The sequence below is a fragment of the Nycticebus coucang genome, chromosome 14 (genome assembly GCF_027406575.1).
Source record: "Nycticebus coucang isolate mNycCou1 chromosome 14, mNycCou1.pri, whole genome shotgun sequence".
Taxonomy (NCBI): domain Eukaryota; kingdom Metazoa; phylum Chordata; class Mammalia; order Primates; family Lorisidae; genus Nycticebus; species Nycticebus coucang.
This window is the reverse complement of record NC_069793.1, coordinates 40,155,111-40,177,330: the sequence shown is the minus strand read 5'-3', so window position 1 is coordinate 40,177,330 and position 22,220 is coordinate 40,155,111. Positions and strand designations below refer to the sequence as shown.

The 22,220-nt window shown below is 35.8% G+C and overlaps 1 pseudogene; it reads left to right on the top strand.

Annotated features, from left to right (window-relative positions):
* The first annotated feature begins 1,258 nt into the window (after positions 1-1,258).
* Positions 1,259-1,410, top strand: LOC128566197 (uncharacterized; annotated as a pseudogene).
* Positions 1,411-22,220: the final 20,810 nt, after the last annotated feature.

Genomic DNA, 22,220 nt, shown 5'->3' with positions numbered 1-22,220 from the left:
CCAGGAGCAAAACAGGAGGCCATTGAATTATACACAACAGCAGCTGAACCAACAGTTCAGGGTCCGTATCTAAACTTTGAGCAGGTAAAGAAAAGAGCTACACCATTGGCAAGGAAAGGAGGGTTATTAGTACACACTTCAGGCTGGCGAGAATGTGTGCTGGGACTCAGATGATTCACCTGGATGCCTCTTAGTGTATCTTTGCTCAACTCTTACAGTAAATGACAAGAGAAGCAAACATATCTTGAAAATGTGTTGATGGTAAGGAGTATGGAAGAGTCTGGAGCATGAGAACATGTAAGTCCATCAATCACCAGAGTGCCAGCAGGTGGCACTATAAAGAAAGGGATGATGCCTATTTTCCGTGCCCCTGATGTCAGGCACACCAGAAGGGCATGTGGTTTGTCCTTCTAATCTTTATCTTCTATATTTCTCCAGGGAAAGAGGCCCATTGCAATCTTGGAGGAGCAGTTTCTAGAACATAATAGAAGTACATTTCGGTAGTTTAAAATCTTTTTGTAAGAGTATGCATTGGCATAATCTACCAACATTCCTCTTAAGGAATGGGCAACTTGAAGCATAAACTGATGGAAATGCAGCTAGCTAAGCAGTCCTCAGCTCTCAGCCTACTTTGAAAATTGTCTCAGTTGAAGAGGCTTTCTTTCTCCAAGAGCATATTCCTTCCTGTGCAGTATACGTGGCATCATGGATTGATGTAGGAGTATAAAGCTCTGGCCCCCTTCCCTAAGTCAAGATAACTCTGGAGGGCCTTGTTGGCTCCAGAGATGGAGAAAAAATTCAGTCCTTCAATGAGAGTGTATTACAGGGGACTTCTCCTCTACCTGCTTCTGCTCCCCTCCCTTCCACAAGTGCTGATTTGAGGGATGGTTCCTTAAAAACTGCAAAACTGTATATTTGGCATCCGTATAGAATTTAATGTTAGATAAATACCATCTCCCTCTCGAAACTGGCATGTTTCCTCCTTCTCAATAATGAGAACTCTGTAATGTATCATGTTTGCTTTTTTTTTTTTTTACTTATTTTACACAGGTGGTTGGAAAACCCATTCAGATTTAAAGCTAAATTCCACTGCTCATGCTAATTTTCTGAATAAAACTTTTATTATCAAATTTCCCCTGGTCTTTTCATCCCTCTAGATTTTTTATGTTTTTAAATTATGAAATATTTGAGTTATATTAAAAGCTCAGAAAATAATATAACAAAGCAAAAGTAAATGAGTATTAAAAATTTCCCTCCTATACTTACCTGGCAGGGGAGATACCATGATCATGAAGGCTGTTTTCCCAGGGCAAGGCTTATCCATTGCACTCCGGATGTGCGATTTCCCCAAATGTGGGAAACTTGACTGCATAATTTGTGGTAGTGGGGGACTGTTCGCGCTTTCCCCTGAATAATAATAATAAAAAAAAAAACATTCCCTCCATAATTTTCTCATTTCCCAAGAAAGAAAATATTTATATATTGTACCACAGCCCCATTCTACCCTCACATTCTCCCCAGAGGGAATAGGTATTTTCAAGGGGTGCATTGTTTATCTCTACAGAATACTAAATACTACATAATCCCAATAAAGAAACATTCACTTTAGTTGATAGTTGAACTCATTGCAAATGGGAAAATATTATCTTGACGAGGATATTTGTAGGTATGTTGGATCGATTTATAAATGGTTTAAAGTTTGTCTTTCAAGGTGAGACAATTATTGCAGTTGTAACAAGTTTCCAGTATAGAGGAACACAGCAAATTGTCTTGAAATGGATTTGGACAAGTATCCTGTTTGATAAGCATGTTGTTTGCCCCGATGAGCAGACTTCTATCTCTGATAAATCAATCTGTGGAATTTCCTGAAGCAAAAAAATGTATTATTTATGGGTTAGTCTTAATTTTCCTGAGCCGATGTTTCCTGGAACAAACAACTAAGTTATTTTGACATAGAAGGGGACTTCAAAAAGTTTGTTGAACAAAATGGGATTAAAATATAAAAATAAACAATAAAAATTTTATTTCTCAATGTAATTTCTTTTAAGTGCAATATATTTGAGAGCAATAAAGTTGGCCATTTAAAGTCCACCCCTAAAGCAATGAAGGTCCTGGAAATTTATAAAGTCAATGCAGTCTTTTTTTTTTATATTATTAATTGAAGAAATATGGGTGTACTTCAAAGACTTATCTTTTTCTAAGATTAGGAAGTAAAAAGAAGTCAGAAAGAGCCAGAGTAGGACTCCAAATGAAAGTGAATGTCTAATGATTTCCTATCAAAACTCTCCCCAAATCCAAATGTCCCTTGGTAAGCAGGATCACGGCTTTGGTGAACAGAACTCTCTGGTGAAGCTTCCCTGGGCATTTTTATTTTCTTAAGCTTTGACTAATTATCACAAAATACTGTCATAGTAAGCACATGTTATTGTTCTTTGGCCCTCTATCAAGTAAACGAGCAACACTCTTTTAGCATATTCAAAAATTGTTTCTTTGGCTTTTGCTCTTGACACGTCTACTTTTGCTTTGACCGTGGTCACTTCCACCTCTTGGTAGCCATTGCTTTAATTGTGCTTTGTCTTCAGGATCGTACTGATAAAGCCATGTTTCATCTTTTGTTACATTTCTTCAAATAAATGCTTCAACGTCATGATCTCACTGGTTTAAAACTTCCTTGGAAAGCTCTGCTCTTGTGTGCAGCTGACTTGAATACAGTAGTTTTGGCACCCACTGAGTGGAGATGTTGCCAAACTTTAATTTTTAAGTTAGAATTATTTTAGTTCAACCGTAGTGTTGTTATCGTGTTGGCTATACTGATGTATAACATGTAAGATTGTTATTATTATTATTTTGCAAATTGATGTGATGGTTTGGACCTGCTGGCTTCATCTTCAATATGTTCTCCACTCTTCTTAAAACAGGTATCCGCGTATAAACTGTTAATATCTTGATGGATTTGTCCCCCCAAACTGTTTTTAAACCATCAGTAATTTCAGCATTCTTCTACTCAAGAATCACTGCTTCAATTTTAGCAGATTTCATGATGCTCTGACGTGGGCTCTTCTTTTTTTTCTGTTACATTCTTAAGTCTTTTTTTTTTTATTAAATCATAGCTGTGTACATTAATGCAATCATGGGGCATCATCTTTAATCATCAGAGAAATGCAAATCAAAACTACTTTGAGATATCATCTAACTCCAGTAAGATTAGCCCACATCACAAAATCCCAAGACCAGAGATGTTGGCACGGATGTGGAGAAAAGGGAACACTTCTACACTGACGTGGGCTGTTTTCAACTGATGTTCTATCTTTCTTACTGCTTCAAATTAGATCTTGTTCAAACACATTATAACAAGTTAGTACAACTTTATTTTGATGCAAAAAATTTTGAAATCCATTCGTAAGTTTTTCTTCTGTATTTTTTATTAAGTCTTTTGTACATAGATAATAAATACATTTATGCCATTTTCAATGTGTTGATTATTTGTACAAATTGAAGTGCTTACATCATACTAATCAACATAGCTTTCACCTCATTTACCCAATTATAACATTAGGACATTTGTGTACTACAAATGGTAATACTCATTTCCCATGAACTTTTTGAATATGCCTCATAGATCTCTTACAACATAGGTTAATAAACATAGTCTTAGTTTTTAGTATAATGTGGTGTGTGTGCATGCATATTTTACATATGCATATGATACTGTGCAATTTACTCTTGAATAATGAAAGGGTTGGGGATCTGAGCCCCTACAGCTCAGAGACTCACACAAAACTTTTGACTCCCTCTAAACATAATTTCTAATGCCCCACTATTGATCAGAGGTTTGTGCATGTTTGCTTTGTATAGCATATGATATATTTCAGTATAAAATAAGCTATAGGAAATAAGATTTTATTTAAAAAGTTATATGGAAGAGAAAATATTTATACTATTCATTATTTAGAAGTGGATTATTATCTGAAGTTTTCCATCCTTCTTGTCTTCACATTAATTAGGCTAAGGAGAAAGAGAAAGAAGAGAAGTTGGTCTTCCTGTCTCAGGAATGGAAGAAGGGAAGAAAGCTAAATATATATATACCCACATAGTTCAAACCCATGTTGTTTAAGAGTCAATTGTATATATTTCCATAAATTATCTATATTTAAGCTAATCAAGGTATCATAAATTGTAAGTCATGCCTTTATTTTGTGTATTGATGAGGTAGAAACTCCATGCTAAATTAAATGCACATTGTCTTGACTATAAGATTCATTCAAATTTTAGACACATTCATTCAAAAATGTACACCTTAGGATTTTCCTAACCACCAGGCAGAGCTTCTGGATTCCAGAATCTGTAAGAATCAAGGCTTGTTCTCCAAATCAGGATGATTGCTTGTGAGGACAGTGCTACAATTCCCTGACTGCCTGTCTTGGGTGGATCCACCACCTGGAGGCCGCAAAACCCGGAAGCTGTTCCTGCTGTTGGGGTCGACACCCAAGAAGGTGGTGGTGGTGGTGGTCACGGCGCCAAGACTTATTGTGTTAAGACATTTATATTCTGGGAGGCGTAGCAAGATGGTGGCTGAGTAACCGCTTCCTTGCATCTGGGCACTGTGAGTCTGGGGAGATGGGACTCCAAGCATCACTGGCAGGTGGGATCTGCCTATCATCAACCCTGTGAGGATACAGGGAGTCAGCGAGAGACTTCTGGACCCCAAGAGGAGGACTAAAACAGTGGAAAAATGGCAAGTGGTCGCTTGTGTTTAATCCGTCTAAACCCGCCCGCAACTGTAAGTTCAGTAGCAGCAAGACTGCAAACCGAAAAGTTCTTACCAGTGAACTGTTTTGGTGTCTTCAGACTTGGCACTCAGTTGAACTGCCTTGGGGAGAGCCTGAGTGGGAGTGCAGAGAACTTTAGCCATTGTCTAGGGCCCCAGTCTGAGACGCTGAGCCAGACGAAGCTAATAGTGTTTGGCTGTGGGTCACAGGGAGCCATTGTGAGCCATCTGCCCCGGCAAGCTCCGCCCTCAGGTTCGCAGAGCTAGAATTGGGTGGGAGCTGGTAGCCCAGCAACCAAGTAGCCTAAGGGTGGGGTCTGAACCGCCTTGCAGCCCTAACCCTCAGGGGCAGAGTGAGAACAGTTTTGGCACACTGGGTAAGTGGATAGCCACTTCAGCAGTGATTCCAGTGACAAGCACTTTCCTGGGAAAGATTCTGCTCAGCAAGTTTACAAGTTCAAAGTGCCTTTTAAGTGGGCTGAAGAGAGATTTAGGGTGTCTACCTGCTGGGGTTTGAAAAATCAGCACCCTCCAGTCGTATCAGAACTGTGATTAACATCTCATAACCCAGAAGACCACGTGTTGCCCAGACAATATTCAATAACTTATACATACTGCTTTGTTTTTGGCTGTGTTTTTGTTTGTTTGTTTGTTTGTTTTTTGGTTTGGTTGTTTTTTTATTTATTCTGATGTTGTTTTGTTTTTCAATTTCAACCTTTTCCATACAGATCCTTTTTCTTTCTCAATTTTTCTAGTTTAATTATAATTTCCCATTGCTGCCTTTTTCAATAACTAGAAATTCATTTTGCTAGTGTTTCTACCGCAATTATTTCATTTTTCACCCAATTTTATGCCATAAAGTTTTCTGTTTGCTTGTTTTGGTTTGATTTATAGCATTTTTGTCTTTCCTCTCTACTTGGTGGAGGTGGGGTACTGTGTCTGATCAGGTTAGCAAAGAGCTGCTGACCTCAAGGGAACCACCCAACTGGGCAACCCTAGAAGGTGGGGTTTTTTAAGGTTGTGTCAAAGTACCCTACTGTACACCTATATTGCTCTGTCTCCCTCTTTCTGTGCCTCTCTTCTTTTTGTCAATATTCCTTTTACCCACCCCTCTCCTTTCTCTATTTTTCTTTGTTTTTCTTATCAATTGGTCCTCCTCTCTTTCATCCTTTTTTGCTCTTCAACTTTCTCACCCTTCTGGTCCTGTAACCCTTAGTCCACAGACACAAGAACTTAAAGAGCAAGAGGAAGTGAAAGGAAAATCAGGGCAAGGAAACAGATAAAATAAATCACTCATGGGGAAGAATCAGCAGAAAATTCCAGGCAACATGAAGAACCAGTCCAGAACAACCCCGCCAAGGGACCATGAGGTATCTACTGCAGATGATTCCACCTATAAAGAAATGTTAGGAATGACAGAAAGGGAATTTAGAATACACATGTTGAAAACAATGAAAGAAATGATGGAAACAATGAAGGAAACTGCTAATAAAGTGGAAAATAACCAAAAGGAAATCTAAAAACAGAATCAAATGAGAGATGAATTATATGAAGAATATAAAAAGGATATAGCAGAGCTGAAGGAACTGAAACAGTCAATTAGGGAACTTAAAGATGCAATGGAAAGTATCAGCAACAGGTTAGACCATGCAGAAGAAAGAATTTCAGAGGTAGAAGACAAAGTTCTTGAGATAACTCAGAGTGTAAAAGAGGAAGAAAAGAAGAGAGAGAAAGCAGAACGTTCACTGTCAGAATTACGGGACTTTATGAAGCGTTCCAACATACAAGTTACAGGAATCCCAGAAGGGGAAGAAGAATGCCCCAGAGGAATGGAAGCCATACTAGAGAATATTATAAAAGAAAATTTCCCAAATATCACCAAACATTCTGACACACTGCTTTCGCAGGGATATCGGACCCCAGGTCACCTCAACTCTAACTGAGCTTCTCCAAGACACATTGTGATGAACCTGTTCTAAGTCAAGACAAAAGAAAAGATTCTGCAAGCTGCCAGGAGTAAGCGCCAGTTGACCTACAGGGGCAAATCCATCAGAGTGACCGCAGACTTCTCTAATGAAACATTCCAAGTAAGAAGACAATGGTCATCTACCTTTAATCTACTTTAACAGAACAATTTCCAGCCCAGAATTCTGTACCCTACTAAGCTAAGCTTCAAAATTGATGGAGAAATCAAATCATTTCTGGATATACAAACGTTGAGGAAATTCGCCACAACAACACCAGCTGTACAGGAAATACTTCAAACTGTTCTGCACACTGACCACCACAATGGATCAGCAGCAAAGTAAGGACTCAGAAATTAAAGGACAGAACCTAACCTCCACACTGTTGCAAAAGATAAAATTTAGCAATGGACTCTCACAAAATAAGACGAATAGAATACTACAACACTTATCAATTATCTCAATAAATGTTAATGGCTTGAATTCCCCACTGAAGAGACATAGATTGGTTGACTGGATTAAAAACACAAGCCATCCATTTGCTATCTGCAAGAAACACACGTGGCTTCAAAAGACAAATTAAAGCTCTGAGTTAAGGGTTGGAAGACAATTTTTCAGGCAAATGGAATTCAGAAGAAAAGAGGAGTTGCAATCTGATTTTCAGATACATGTGGATTTAAAGCAACTAAAGTCAAAAAAGACAAAGATGATCACTTTATATTGGTCAAGGGAAAAATACAACAAGAAGACCTTTCAATTCTAAATATTTATGCACCCAATTTAAATGCTCCCAGATTCTCTTACTCAGTCTGAGCAATATGATATCTGATAATACCATAATAACAGGGGAGTTTAACACTCCTCTTACAGAGCTGGACAGATCCTCTAAATAGAAATTAAACAAAGATATAAGAGATTTAAATGAGACCCTACAACAACTGTGCTTGATAGACGCATATAGAACACTCCACCCCAAAGAAAAAGAAAACACATTCTTCTCATAACCCCATGGAACATTCTCCAAAATTGATCATATCCTGGGACACAAAACAAATATCCACAGAATCAAAAGAATTGAAATTTTACCTTGTATCTTCTCAGACGATAAGGCACTAAAGGTGGAACTCAACTCTAACAAAAATGCTCGACCCCACTCAAAGGCCTGGAAATTAAACAATCTTCTGTTGAATAACAGATGGGTGCAGGAAGAAATAAAACAGGAAATCATTAACTTCCTTGAGCATAACAACAATGAAGACACAAGCTACCACAACCTGTGGGATACTGCAAAAGCAGTTTTGAGAGGAAAATTCATCACTTTAGATGCCTACATTTGACAAACAGAAAGAGAGCGTATCAACAATCTCACAAGCCATCTTATGGAATTAGAAAAAGAAGAACAATCTAAGCCTGAACTCAGTAGAAGAAAAGAAATATCCAAAATCAAATCAGAGATCAATGAAATTGAAAACAAAAGAATCATTCAGAACATTAATGAAACACGGAGTTGGTTTTTTGAAAAAATAAATAAAATAGATAAACCATTGGCCAGACTAACGAGGAACAGAGAAGTAAAATCTCTAGTAACCTCAATCAGAAATGATAAAGGGGAAATAACAACTGATCCCACAGAGATACAAGAGATCATCTCTGAACACTACCAGAAACTCTATGCCCAGAAATTTGACAATGTGAAGGAAATGGATCAATATTTGGAATCACATCCTCTCCCTAGATTCAGCCAGGAAGAAACAGAGCTCCTGAACAGACCAATTTCAAGCACTAAGATCAAAGAAACAATAAAAAATCTTCCAACCAAAAAATACCCTGGTCCAGATGGCTTCACTCCAGAATTCTATCAAACCTTCAAGGAAGAGCTTATTCCTGTACTGCAGAAATTATTCCAAAACATTGAGGAAAAAGGAATCTTCCCCAACACATTCTATGAAGCAAACATCACCCTGATACCAAAACCAGGAAAAGACCCAACCAAAAAGGAGAATTTCAGACCAATCTCACTCATGAATATAGATGCAAAAATTCTCAACAAAATCCTAGCCAATAGATTACAGCTTATCATCAAAAAAGTCATTCATCACGATCAGGTAGGTTTCGTCCCAGGGATGCAAGGCTGGTTTAACATATGCAAGTCCATAAACGTTATCCACCATATTAACAGAGGCAAAAATAAAGATCACATGATCCTCTCAATAGATGCAGAAAAAGCATTTCATAAAATCCAGCATCCTTTTCTAATTAGAACACTGAAGAGCATAGGCATAAGTGGCACATTTCTAAAACTGATTGAAGCTATCTATGACAAACCCACAGCCAATATTGTACTGAATGGAGTAAAACTGAAAGCTTTTCCTCTTAGAACTGGAACCAGACAAGGTTGTCCTCTGTAACCTTTACTATTCAACATAGTGCTGGAAGTTCTAGCCAATACAATTAGGCAAGACAAGGAAATAAAGGGAATCCAAATGGGAGCAGAGGAGGTCAAACTCTCCCTCTTTCCTGACGACATGATCTTATACTTAGAGAACCCCAAAGACTCAACCACAAGACTCCTAGAAGTCATCAAAAAATACAGTAATGTTTCAGGATATAAAATCAATGTCCACAAGTAAGTAGCCTTTGTATACACCAATAATAGTCAAGATGAGAAGTTAATTAAGGACACAACTCCCTTCACCATAGTTTCAAAGAAAATGAAATACCTAGGAATATGCCTAATGAAGGAGGTGAAGGACCTCTATAAAGAAAACTATGAAATCCTCAGAAAGGAAATAGCAGAGGATATTAACAAATGGAAGAACATACCATGCTCATGGATGGGAAGAATCAATATTGTTAAAATGTCTATACTTCCCAAAGCAATCTACTTATTCAATGCAATTCCTATCAAAATACCAACATCGTACTTTCAAGATTTGGAAAAAATGATACTGCGTTCTGTATGGAACTAGAAAATACCCTGTATAGCTAAGACAGTTCTTAGTAATAAAAATAAAGCTGGGGGCATCAGCATACCAGATTTTAGTCTGTACTACAAAGCCATAGTGGTCAAGACAGCATGGCACTGGCACAAAAACAGAGACATAGACACTTGGAATCGAATTGAAAACCAAGCAATGAAACTAAGATCTTACAACCACCTAATCTTCGATAAACCAAATAAGAACATACCTTGGGGTAAAGACTCTCTATTCAGTAAATGGTGTTGGGAGAACTGGATGTCTACATGTAAAAGACTGAAACTGGACCCACACTTTCCCCACTCACAAAAATTGATTCAAGATGGATAAAGGACTTAAATTTAAGGCATGAAACAATAAAAATCCTCAAAGAAAGCATAGGAAAAACACTGGAAGATATTGGCCTGGGGAAAGACTTCATGAAGAAGACTGCCATGGCAATTGCAACAACAAAAATAAACAAATGGGACTTCATTAAACTGAAAAGCTTCTGTACAGCTAAGGAGACAATAACCAAAGCAAAGAGACAACCTACACAATGGGAAAGGATATTTGCATATTTTGAATCAGACAAAAGCTTGATAACCACGATCTATAGAGAACTCAAATTGATCCACATGAAAAAAGCCAACAATCCCATAGATCAATGGGCAAGAGACATGAATAGAACTTTCTCTAAAGATGACAGATGAATGGCTAACAAACACATGAAAAAATGTTCATCATCTCCATATATTAGAGAAATGCAAATCAAAACAACCCTGAGATATCATCTAACCCCAATGAGAATGGCCCACATCACAAAATCTCAAAACTGCAGATGCTGGCATGGATGTGGAGAGAAGGGAACACTTTTACACTGCTGGTGGGAATGCAAACTAGTACAACCTTTCTGGAAGGAAGTATGGAGAAACCTCAAAGCACTCAAGCTAGACCTCCCATTTGATCCTGCAATCCCATTACTGGGCATCTACCCAGAAGGAAAGAAATCCTTTTATCATAAGGACACTTGTACTAGACTGTTTATTGCAGCTCAATTTACAATCGCCAAAATGTGGAAACAACCTAAATGCCCACCAACCCAGGAATGGATTAACAAGCTGTGGTATATGTATACCATGGAATACTATTCAGCCATTAAAAAAAATGGAGACTTTACATCCTTCGTATTAACCTGGATGGAAGTGGAAGTCATTATTTTTAGTAAAGCATCACAAGAATGGAGAAGCATGAATCCTATGTACTCAATTTTGATATGAGGACAATTAATGACAATTAAGGTTATGGGGGGGAAAGCAGAAAGAGGGACGGAGGAAGGGGGGTGGGGCCTTGGTGTGTGACACACTTTATGGGGGCAAGACATGATTGCAAGAGGGACTTTACCTAACAATTGCAATCAGTGTAACCTGGCTTATTGTACCCTCAATGTATCCCCAACAATAATAAAAAAAAGGTACAACTTAGTATTCTTGAAATACAGATTATAATTTTATGTTATTTGAAAAGTTTTGTGAATGATATCATGATATCCCACCTTTTCTCAATTACATCTTTTATTTTATCCTTTTGAGATATAGTCGTATTTATGCTTTGTATATAATTTCAGCATTATAGTTTATATAATTAATTACACAAGGAAGTCAGTCTATTGAGTCACTCTTCTATTTAGGGATAATCAGAAAGTTATTAGTTTTTTTTTTTTCTTTATTATACACTGTTCCTAGTAAAGATATCTCAATGTCTTCTTTCACACATTTGGAACAGCTGCTGTTATCAATAGTATAAATTTAAGTTACATTTTCTAATTGTTTATTCAGAGAACATTGAAAGAGGAAGTACAACTTGGCCCTCCTTGTTATTATACAATCGTTTGAAAAAACTGGTTACACTAATTTAGTTTTTTACTAGATATATATAAAAGTTCCATTTTTATGACACTTGTAATAACACTTAGTGTCATCATTCTTACTGATATTTATCAATCTGTTTTGTGTAAAATCATACCAGAATGTGACTGCAATTTACATGTCTAATGTCAAAATAGGTCAGCTTGAGAATTCTTGTATGAGATTATTGACCAAGTGAGGTTCTTCATATTTGTATCCTTTGTCCTTTTCCCTTCCTTTATCACATACTCAGCTATATACTTATAACTTTTATAAGTTATCCAACCTTTCTAGAAGTTTCCACAAAATGGATTTAGCTAATCCAATCTTCCATATATCTAGAATTGAACCACTTTTCTCCTTTCTTACCCTTTTCCTATAGATATAGTTAGACCTCCCAATTTTGAAAGACGGAAAAAATAGTATCCTAGGATGTGTAGAATAGTATCAGCAACACATAGAAATTATGTAATATTTTTTGAATAAACATTCTTTCCACCAAGTGTAAATTTTAAATCTCAGAGAGGAGAAAGCACTGTTTTATAGATCACTCATTATCAACAGTAACTTTTTACAATAAGTACGATTTTCCACAATTCTTATAATGAGTAAGAATATCCACTGTGCAGTGCCATTATAATTACAGATTTTGATTCTAGATAATCAAGTTTGAACACAAAGTATAATGCAGAAACAGGATCCAAAATTGGAAAAAAAAATACCTAGATCTGATTTCAGAATTCAGCATCAATTTCTTGTATATTGGTCCACCTCAATTAATCAGAAAGAAATTCTTCAACTTTCACATTATGAAAGCTGGAAACTCAGAATACAGTGATACATATAATTTAATTATATATTTTTATGTAGGACAAATGATGTTGGTCTGACACTTAAGTTTGTGAATTCATCCTAGAAAAAGTGCTACATACTTCATTGCTGAATGTCACTATAGTCTCCTTCAAAAACCTCCCCTCAGGAATCTATATGCCATGAAAGCATTTTTGGAATTCTTTTTCTGAAACAGCCAGCAAAGCTGTCATTGACCTGGATGTCATCAAAATGCTTTCCTTTCAATATTTTCTTTATCTTTAGGTAAAGAATTATGTCACAGGGACCAGATCATCTAAATAGCAAGGGTGTTCCAATACACTTATTTGCTTACTGGCTAAAAATTCCTTCATAGACAATGACATGTGAGCTGCTGTATTGTAGTTGATGGTCAAGATTTTCAGTTGAAATATTCTTAACTGTTTATCAATTTTTACATGGGCTGCTATGCTTCTCACAGTCAGCTGATGATTTTGATGCTCAATTCGACATATTTTTGGAATTCTGTCCTCAATTCTGCTTATTACTAGACACCCTGACCTCTCATTATCAGTGACTCTTTCCCTTCTCTTAGGAATATGTTTAATCCATTTGTACTCTGCTGTTTTCTTCATGCCATTAACCTCATAAACTTGGACTAACGTGTCCCTGATTTCACTTCCTCTCTTTGACAAGTTTAATAAGAAATTTATGGATGTTTGTTCATTGCTCTATTTGAAGCTCTGACATTCTTGCAATGGCACAAAAATGCACAACAGTATTGAATGTCATGCAGCAGGAAACTGCTGCACACAAACACATCTGTGAGACACTGATATGTCAAGGTTATGAAACCTTACTGAGGTGTTTAGACAGTGCTGCCAATCTAAGCACATGGGGCAAGTTCATGTACTTAATTGTCAGATCATATATATATGATTAATCCAAGCAAATTAGCATATCTATCCCATCAAATAGTTATATTTTTGTCATAAGAACATTTGCAATTTACTTTCTTGGGAATTTTAATATACACAATACATTACTATTAACTATAGTATTTTCAATTCAGAGACATAAAAAATTAAAATGGTAATTTGAGTGACAGTTTCATTTTTAATGAATGAATACTTGCTAATACCAGGAAGACTATTTTTTAAAATCCAAACACATTGATTCCAATAGGCTATATATGTAAATAAGTTTTCAAAATAAATTATTTCCTATTTATCTTTGTCATAGGTAGTAGGAGAGCTTTTCAATATATTTTCTTAAATTCAACTGTAAAAATAGCTATAATAAAGAAACAAAGTCACTTTTGTGTTCATTAATTGACCTTCTTTATCAAATTTTTATCAGTAAAATGGCTTTTTTTTTTTACTAAAAAAGCAATATTGAAATAAATGTTCATCAGTCTCTATGTCCCAAGGGTTGGAAAAACCTAAAAGAAAAATAATACTTTTCATTATTATAGGTTGAGAGTTTTATAAACTGAATATTTTTCAAACAGAATCAATATTACTGTATGTTGAATATAGTTTCTTAAAGTTAATATTTTTTATGATGCCCCATAATCATATCATTATATACAGTTATGATTTAATAAAAAAATTAAAAAAAAAAAAAGAGTAAATACAAATATTTCCCACTGGTTCTATTTACAGCAGCCAGGGAATCCTTGGTTCCAAATATCCTACCAATGTTCACTCCAGGAATTTTCAATTTCTATTTGGAAAGGGTACTGTGCTCTGTCAAGACAAATAACCAGAGATTAATACTAAGAACATAGAGATTTCAGCAACTTCTTATTGACAGGTAATGTATTTTCAATTATTATTGTTACAAAATTAAATAGCTCAATGACAAAGCATAGAATCAGTTGCTGATCTTCCTCCGTAGAAGATGAAAAACATCCTAACTCACTATAAAAAATCTCTAAGTTCTGGGCGGCACCTGTGGCTCAAGGAGTAGGGCGCCGGTCCCATATGCCAGAGGTGGCGGATTCAAACCCAGCCCCGGCCAAAAAAATCACAAAAAAAAAAAAAAGAAAAAGAAAAAAAAATCTCTAAGTTCTATTGTGTACAAATTCATAATTTTCACTTTTTTATGATCTGGCAACTGCCTATAATGATCAACTTTGCAGAAACAAACTGTCATATAAAATATTTTATAGTATTGCTAAATACATGTCAGATAAAGACCTGGACATGTAAGTATTTCCTAAAAATGAAAGTTGTAGACTCAGTTTTCCACACAGCCTCCTTCTATTTATTGTCATAAAATCGTATTTCCTTTAAGCATTAAAATGACCATTTAAAAATATATAGAAAATGACATTAATGTCAGTGTCAAAACTTAACATACAAATGAAAAATTGTTAAAATACTGGTTTGATTTCTGTGGACTCTTTGGAGGGGAGTCATTGAAAATTTACAGAAATATTTCTCATTTTCTGACTCTGTTCCTCTATGATCACTTCTTTTGTTCTGAGCAAAGTATAATAATAGATCAGATAAAGAGATAAAAATTATTTCTGGCTATGATTTTGTTCTATCTTACAATACAGAAGAAAGAGGTGTCTGTGAGGCTTGGTGTGCACACATCCATGTCTCTGAAAGATTCAGCTGCCCCTTAATCACACAGCCCACAGATGCAAGCCAATTAAGTGGACATACAAAGCAACCCTACATTTTAGTTCACAGTAACAATATCAAGACCTAAGGAAAATACAGCTGAGCCAAACCAAATACATTTAAAAGCTTTTACAAGTTAAAGTCAGTGCATCCATTGGTGCGTTCAGAATTGGTAATTGTGTACACAAGCAGCAATTCTGTACCAATGACCATATGCTTTCGGATGAAAATGTACTGGGTAATGGAAAAAGAGATTGCAACGAAATGGCAACATCTGTCATTGAAGATTTAGTCTTAGAATTCATCAGAGTAAGCTTTTTAAAACTTTTTACTGCTACTTAAACATGTCTTCTATGACCTAAATTGTCCCAGACATTAAAATCTTAGTAATAATAAGCAGCCACATGTATTATTGGGCATCTACCCTACTCTCGTACTTTAAGGATGTGTCTGAGTTATACATGTGCTCTTTCCCTAAAAATGTTGACATTAGAAGAAAGAAAAAGCTAAATTTGTAACTTAAACAGTTAAATAAAAAATGCTTTGGAATGAAAGTCTCTAGTAGAATAAAGACAAGAGTTAGCGTTTGAAGAATCTAGGTTTGAGACTTAATATTTTTGGTAGTAATAGTGTAAACTTGGACGTACTTCATAACTTCTTTGATTATCAGCTTCCTTATCTGTAGATAGAAGTGATTGGACTGTAATGTCCAGAAATGTGTGTACAGAATGCAGTTAGGGCAGCATATGAGTGAAGAGCTTCACAACTCTTTAGAAACACCTGCACACAATTTATAACAGTACATACTCCTACCACGTCCCAGCTTAGGAAGTGCAGCAGTTGTGGAGACAAAAGCTTAGAGCCCTGCCAAGGTGAGGAGTGAGCTCAGATGCACTGTGGTTTGGCTTCCTTACCTTGTCCAGCACCCTTAGCTATTGCATAAGTTACATGAGATCAGAAATCTTTGTCTGTTTTGTTCACTGATGAGAACCAAGAACTTGATATGTCAAGTGTGATCCAAATTATTTTTTAAAGATATGGATAAAAGTGTTACCTGATGTTTAAGAGGATCCCTAGTTACCATCTTGGACAGAATTTAGTAATAAATAAAAAAAAAAAAACAATATATTTTGAAATTGTAATATGTTGTAGTTATTGTTTACAGACTAGAGTCCCAAAATGGCCGGCTCCCCAACTGGAGCAGTCTTCTCCTTTTAATCTTCAGTCAAACATCACGGCCCACAGGTACCTTTCTTCTTGGTCAGTTTGAATGAAGCTGGAGAAGTGGGCCCAGACTTTTACAAAAGTGGTAGCAAGCATTAGTGTCCAGGTACCAGGAAGTTAAGTTTCTACAAATTTCTAAGAGCTGAGTCACCACAGGAAGAACTCCCAGGTGTATCCTCAGGGTCTCCTTGAGAAGACCTCTGTTCTTTTAGATCTCACTTTTCCCACGTATCTTCTCTCACCACCACATTTATCAAATGACAAAACAAAGTTATTTCTTCTCTAATTAGAATTTGAACTAATTATATTAAAGGGAATAACTGAATTTATTCTGTGAATTTGCAAAAAATTAAAATAAGAATATATCTCTATGTCAAAATAATTAAATTTTTCTCTAACCTAAATCACCAATATTAAATTATAAGAACTAATAGTTTGACAATAAAGGATTCTGTAATGGAATAGATATGTAACTTACAGCAAACTCTGACTCTAAATTGTAGGAAGACATAATGGAATACAAACACACATAGGTATACAATTAGATTTGAAAAAGAAAAACAACACTCATCTATTCCAAGTCTCGTTTTACATGAGAAGAAATCCAAGCTCAGGGAGCAAAAAGTACCTAAAACTCTTGGTAATTCTGGTCTTCTCTGAGTCACTCCACTCACTTGGAAGCTTTCGATATGTCTCTTTCACCTTCTCTCCTGCTTTACTCAAGGTTTCCACTAGTGGAGGCTGACAACTTCCAGAAGCTGAGAGAGGTAAGAAAACTGATTCTTCCCTAGAGCCTCCAGAAGGAGCACAGCCTTGATAACACCTTGATTTTAGCCCAGTGGGACCTGTTTTGTACTTCTGATCTCCAGAACTTAAGCCAGTAAATGTGTGTGTTTTAAGCAAAAAAAAAAAAAAAAAAAATGTTTCCACTAGCTTCTTTGGGCCTTCCTGAAAATCAGAAAGAGAACCATGGTCTTGGCAAATAAAATTCCCACTACAACCACTTTTGGTGGTTCAGGAGAGGAAAGGCATTCTTTTTTGAAGAAAATATTCTCTCCCCTTCATCCTAACTACCCCTGAACACACTATTGGCCAGCACAGACTTGTCAAGATTTCAGACCCCCTTTTGATCTCAGCCCTCTGTCCTTTTATGGTTTGCAAAAATCATAGTCATCTGAGGTCATTCTAACCTTTGCTTTAGCCATAGTATATGTAAACTTTTTAAAATTTTGTTTTTATAAATATTTAGGGTAATCAACTAAGTTATTGACTATATCTAATAATAGCAAGATCTTGGGTGGTGCCTGTGGCTCAGGGAGTAGGGCGCTGGTCCCATATGCCAGAGGTGGCGGGTTCAAACCCAGCCCCGGACAAAAACACACACACACACACACACAAAAAAAAATAGCAATATCTTATCCTAGAGCAATTTTTGTTTCTTAAATTATCATTGTGTAATAATTTTTCCCAATAACTATGTCAATCTTTCCTTTCTATCCTCTATTCCATTTATCAAATGTCATTAATATTCAAATTGCTGGCCCTAAATTATGAACATAACTTTTGTTATAGTTCTTCACTTTTATAAAAAATACCTATTTCTTTGGATAAAATGAAAGAAAACATTTAGGCTATTTAAAAATAGTTCATTAAGCAAATCATCATTTTTATTTAATAGTAGTTTGTTACTTTAAAATATCCTGAGATTTGTTTTGTCTATTTCATCATCAATAAAGCACAGCTTTTTTCTTCTTATTCTTGGAAACACAATTATATTTCATTTTCTCAGCCTCCATTATAGTGGGTATGGCTTAGTGATTGAATTCTAAACAATGGACTATGAAGAAATTGACTGACATACTTTCAGCCCCACCTGTAGAAGTGATGATACTCTTTCCTCGTCACTGATTTAAGATATACTAGCACATCAAAAGGATAAAGTAGACAAAAACATACAATGAGAAAATAATCCCTATTCAATAAATGGTGCTGGAAAAATCGGATAGCCACATGTAATAGACTGAAGCAGGATCCTCACCGCTCACAAAAATTAATTCCTGATGGATAAAAGACTTAAACCAGAGGCATGAAACTATAAGAATCTAGAAGAAAATGTTGGAAAAACTCTTACAGATACCTGCCTAGGGAAAGAATTTATGAGAAAGACTTCAATGTTAATCACAGCAACAAGAAAAATAAATAAATAGGATCTGATCAAATTTAAAAGTTTCTGCACAGCCAAGGACAAAATCAAGAGTATACTGACAGCCTTCAGAATGGGGAAAGTATTTGCATTCTACATTGTATTCATCCAATAAAAGGCTACTCACCATAATCTTCAAAGAACTCTAGCAAATCAGCAAGAAAAAACCAAACAATCTCATTAAAAAGGAGGCAAAAGACATGAAAAGAAAATTTTCAAATAAAGATAGTCTAATGGCCACAAAACACATGAAAAAAATCTTGAACATCTCTAGTAATAGGGGAAATGAAAATCAAAACTACAATAAAGTATCACCTAACACCAGTGAGAATGGCTCTCATCAAAAGGTCCCAAAGCAACAGATGTTGGCGTGGATGCAGGCAGAGAGGAAACCTCACTCACAGCTGATGGGGCTGAAAACTAGTACATCCTCCAGGGAAAGGAGTAGGAGGTACCTTTAAAGAATTAAAAATAAACCTATCATTAAATACAGCAATCCAAAATCTAGGCATTTACCCAAAGGAAAAAAATGACTATAAAAAAGACACTTGCACTTGAATGTTTATGGCAGCATAATTCACAATTGTAAAGGTGTGGAAACACCCCCAATGTCCACCAGTACATGAATGGATTAATACATTGTGATCCATACACACTTACACCAGGAAGTACTACTCAGCCACAAAAAAATGGTTATCTGGTATATTTTATAAAAACCAGGAAGGAATTAGGGTCCATTCTCCTAAGGAAAGTATCACAGAATAGAGAAACAAACGCTACATGTACTCCATATACTAAATTGAAATTAGTTGATCAACACTTGTGTACATATGTGGATGTAAAACTCAAAGGAAATTAAGTAGTGAGGAGAGGGGAATGGGGATTAGGTTAGATTCACACCAAATTGGTGCAATGCACATATATGGGTAAAGGGAACACTTACAACTTTGACTTAAAATGTACAAAAGCACATCACAAGAGTGGAGAAGCATGAATCCCATGTATTCAATTTTAATATGAGGACAATTAATGACCTGGTGCACGGTAGGGGGGTGGGGGAAGGGGAGAGCAGAGAGAGAGAGAAGGAGGGAGGGGTGGGGAAAGGAAGAGCAGAGAGCAGGAAGGAGGGAGAGGGGTGGGGATCTTGGTGTGTAACACACCTCTGGGGGTAAGACACTATTGTAAGAGGCACTTTACCTAACAAATGCAATCAGTGTACCCTGGTTTCTAACTAGTGCATCCCCAACAATAAAATAAAAAAATAAATAAATGTACAAAAGCAAATATGGAACCAAAACATGTGAAACATGTGTAGCCTGTAACATTCCGGAATTTTAAAAAAAAAATCTATAAGCCACTTAAATAAGATGATACAAAATGTTGAACAAACATCAATTGAATTAACACTTCTTTGTTGCATGAGCAAAAATTGCACATTCTTTGGCTTTGAGCTATTGTGTATTTTTGAAGAAATTGTTACTAAAGTTGGTATTTTCTTCTTAAGCTATAGATGTTATGTTACGTTAGAACAAAAGCAAGTAGCTTGCCTTTAAAACAAGCAGAAATATCTTAAGTAATCATAGCTTCCAAATTATATAAGCATATATATAATTCGCTTGTGTATACATATTTAATGTTATATATATATTCTATATCATATGATGCACAGTTATCTATATATTTTGTGTTAGACACGTTTTCCCATACCTTGTGTGTGTGTGATACACACACAAATTAACATAATGTTTCAGCAGAAAGATGGGAGAGTGTGCATAGAAAAAAATATTCAAATATCAAGAAAACGTGGTTCTGCCAGAAAGTGGATAGACCTAAAGCAATGAGGGGAATTAGCACTTTTTAAATCAGTCACTATATTATATTTTGGCGTTTTAACGTATCATATTTGATTCTTATAAGGTATTTTGTGGAAATTATTTAATATACATTTTTGTCAAAAAGAAATGTGCTTAATATGCTTTCTTACATTTGTGACTATATTTTATTGATTAAATTATTTTCAGGAATACCATTAATTCTGAAATTGGAAAGCTCTTTAATTACTTAGGTAATTAAAACTTTAAAAGAGTTTAACTTTTTTAATGAAACTTTCAAAGACTAACTTTTCAGAAAGTACTGGATTGACATTCAAAACAACACTTATTTTTCAGAAATAGATCTCTTGTTTCAAATATATCTTTGCCACTTTAGAGATTTTCAAATTTCAAAGGGCCCATTTGCCCTTGACTAATGATTTTGGAAAGGAGTTGCAGTTTTATGAGAGATGATTATACAATTTCCATATTAAGAAGAAGGATTAATGGTCTTAAAGCAGTTGAAAACAACATCTATGCTATGTGAATAGTCAGGCAACACTTTAAGTATGAAAGCACATTTATATCTTTGTTAGGTAATTTACCCAAAATTTCATAGCAATTGAACTGCTGGAGAAAGAACTCAAATGTAATCATTCTGGCTTTAATCTAGGCACCAGAGTGGTTCATATATTAAATAAGTACAAGTAGTCAATAGTTTATCAGAAAAAAAATATTAATCTGAGCTCTACTTTGGACTAAGGCAAAAAAAGTCCTCTGTACTGGCTCCTAAATTCCTAAGGCCCTACTTAGGGCCCTCCTTCTGCTGTATTTTCTCCATAGAAGTGCCCATCGATCCACAAATGGATTAATAAATTGTGGTATATGTACACCATGGAATATTATGCAGCCTTAAAGAAAGATGGAGACTTTACCTCTTTCACGTTTACATGGATGGAGCAGGAACATATTCTTCTTAGTAAAGTATCTCAAGAATGGAAGAAAAAGTATCCAATGTACTCAGCCCTACTATGAAACTAATGTATGGCTTTCACATGAAAGTTATAACCCAGTTATAACCTAAGAATATGGGGAAGGGGTAGAAGGAGGGGGGAGGATGGGCGGAGGGAGGATGATTGGTGGGATTACACCTACGGTGCATCTTCCAAGGGTACATGTGAAACTTGGTAAATGTAGAATATAAACGTCTTAACACAATAACTAAGAAAATGCCAGAAAGGCTATGCTAACCAGTGTGATGAAAATATGTCAAATGGTCTATAAAACCAGTATATGATGCCCCATGATCGCATTAATGTACACAGCTATGATTTAATTAAAAAAAAAAAGAAAGAAAGAAAAATTTTTCTCCATAGAGAAAAAAAGTCAATAAAGGTATTATACCACCTAGGAGCCCTTTCCTAACTTTTCTGAGCCCCTAAGCTGGTTCCTGAATGTTCTGCACACAAGGTTCATGCCTACTTCTGTAGACTGCTCAACCCTCTTCCCTTGCTCCAACTCTCTAAAGTTCACACAGAGTTAAACTCTGTGTGTTCAACTTCAGGCCCAAGAAACTGTCAAGGCTGGCTTTTGAAGGTATGCAAATTGAGCTTGTGTACAGAGGCAGAGGAATCTACAAATGTTCTCTTAAAAGCCATTCCTGGTAGATGCTAGTACAGAGAGCTAGGAAGAAATGGATGGGCCATAGTTCAGTGGCCTGCAGTCAATGCTTCCTATGTCACAGTGTCCCTGGAAAGAGGGACATGATTTCTAAAACGTCAAAATTAAAACTTGTACATTCTGGTCATTATGAAGTTATATTTGTTAAATAGAAGGAAATAACAGTATTTTATTTTTTACTCGTGACCTATACAATGGAAATATTGGGGATTGGCCTTTCTAGAAAAATGCATTTCTTTTGATATGTTATTTCTTTAAAAATG